We start from the raw sequence: 2,424 nt of genomic DNA, 5'->3' as shown, positions 1-2,424 counted from the left end.
ATTGAAACAAAAGAACAGTAAATTGAGTTCTAAATCTTTCACTATTGCTCTGCCTGTCCTCAAATGGAGAAAGGCAAGAAAGCAGCAAGTAGTAAGGCTTCTTTTCATTGTGTAGCTGCCTCTGTTATGTCTTCTGAATTTAGGACTCAAATTGTGTGGCGATAGATATATAGGCATAGCCTGTAAGTCTTCAAGTAAAGAAGGGGACTATTGGCTATTTTAAATTCTGACCTGTGTACATGGACAGGTTTCCATTCATTTGTTCATTTATTGAATAAGTATTAAGCACCCAATAATAACTAATTAATTACAACCCAGCACTTACCTATGTCGGCTGAATGCATTAATGGTCTGGTGAAACAGATGATTTCCTCCCATTTAACAGAACCCAGGGTTTAAGAGAACCCCTTTTGTACTGGGAATGACAATAGATCCAGCTAAAAGACTATATTTCCCAGCCTCCTTTGTGCAAGTGAGTGTGTGACATAATTCTAGCCAGGAGCAGTTGTGTAGGGGACTTAGAAAGCTCCTTAGAAGGGATGTAGACTCATCCTTCCTTCTTTCTGCTGCCTGGAATATGAACTTGTTGATGGAGCTTCTCCTGCTGCACTGTGTTAGCCTGTGGCTAAGACCCAAGCCCTACTGTTGGTGGACCAGGAAGCCTGGGTCTCTAACAGCAGCATGACCACCATGCCGGCTGTTTACCAGCACACCTCTCACTTTCTTATGTTGTATAAAAATAAATGCCTACTTTTTAAGGCTGACCTTAATCCCTAACTGATACATTATCTCATTTAGTCCTCATCACCCCATACCCTTAACATGTGTAAGAGCAAGAAGAATCCATTACAAACAAAAAAACAACAGCAACACACCTTACTATCTGAAAGTTAAACTCATTCACGGAGTCCGAGAAAGAAGGAAAACCAGTTTCTACTTGTCTCCCTTAGTCACGTACCAAACCACACTAAGTGCCTACATGACAAACCTAAATCCCCTCTTCTCTTTTCTCCTTCCCCCAGGTCCATCGTCCATCCTTTAGCGTCATGTCTCTTTCCCCGGGGTTCCACCTCTTTTCTGGCTCTACCCCGCTTCCCTCCCCATAGTCAGTCATTCTGTGCTCTCTGCTTTGCCCTTTGGCGAAGCTGGAATGGGGTGAAACTGGGGTGTGGAAGTTGGGGTCAGGGTCTAGGAGAAAAATGAGATCAGGTGAAGGACCCTCTAAGCAGGGAGAAATGGACTGAACAAAGTACAGAGAAAATAGGAATGGAGAAGGGACCAGGAGTGAGTGGACTCCCGTTTGTTTAAAGGGAAAGGCTTAACATGGACGAAAGGGGGGTGGGGTGGGAAAATGATCATAAAGAAAAAGGGTTTGAGCAGAATCCTGAGATCCTGAATGTGGATGATCATATTAATGGAAGAAATCAGTCCTTCATGGGTCAGTTTGATGATAAAACACTTATAATAGAAACATTTTTAATACTAAGATTGACCCCTTTTGGTATAATCTATTGCATTTTTTGGCTAACAGAAAGTGTCCTCTGTGTTACCAAAGGTTCCCTTTTATTATCCTAGTCTAGCACAGGGCAGAGGCCCAGGAGTGTGGATGTACACTCCATCCTAGGAATGGGATGATTACTCCTTTGAGGCAGTTGCTATTATTATTCTCATTTATCATATGATAAAACAGGAACCAAGAATTTAAGTAATTTGCCAAAGATCACAAAGCTGGTCACAGGCAGAGGGAGAACTCAATCATGGATATGCTTCTACTATTTCCTTTAATAGCTCATGCTGTTTGGGGTACAAAAGATATAAGACCAAGTAAAAAATAGTTTTTGCCATAGGGGATTTCCTAGTCTATCTGGTAGCCTGACATACAATAAGCACAAACAAATAATACCAAGAAGAAGAAACAAGCTACAGGTTGAGTATCTCTAATCTGAAACTCCAATATCCAAAATGCCCCCAAATCCAAAATTTTTGCTCATTGACATGACACTCAAAGGAAATGCTTATTGGAGCATTTCAAATTTTCAGATTAATAATGCAAATATTGCAAAACCCCCCAAAAATCAAAAATCCTAAACACTTCTGGTCCCCAAGCACTTTGGATAAGGGTTAGATACTTAATCTGCAATAGGCAGCAGTTTGTAGAAGTCTCTTAAAGCCCTGAAGCAAAATCTCAGTGAAATCATCATTTACCTCTATCTTGACCCTGTCCTTAGGGTTTAACTGAAAACTGGTGGTTTTCTCAAAGGCTCTAATTTTCTTAGCTTATTTATAATAACTTCCAACACTTCAAATATTCATTGAATACCTTCTGTGTACAATGCACCATGCTCCATTTTCCTCCAAGGGGTTAATCAATGCATGAGAAATGGTCCTGGCCTTCAAGAAGCATAGAAGAAAAAAATATATTAA

The sequence above is a fragment of the Propithecus coquereli genome, unplaced genomic scaffold, assembly GCF_000956105.1.
Source record: "Propithecus coquereli isolate 6110/MARCELLA unplaced genomic scaffold, Pcoq_1.0 Scaffold108, whole genome shotgun sequence".
NCBI classification, from domain to species: Eukaryota; Metazoa; Chordata; class Mammalia; order Primates; family Indriidae; genus Propithecus; species Propithecus coquereli.
Note: the sequence above shows the minus strand (reverse complement) of the source record.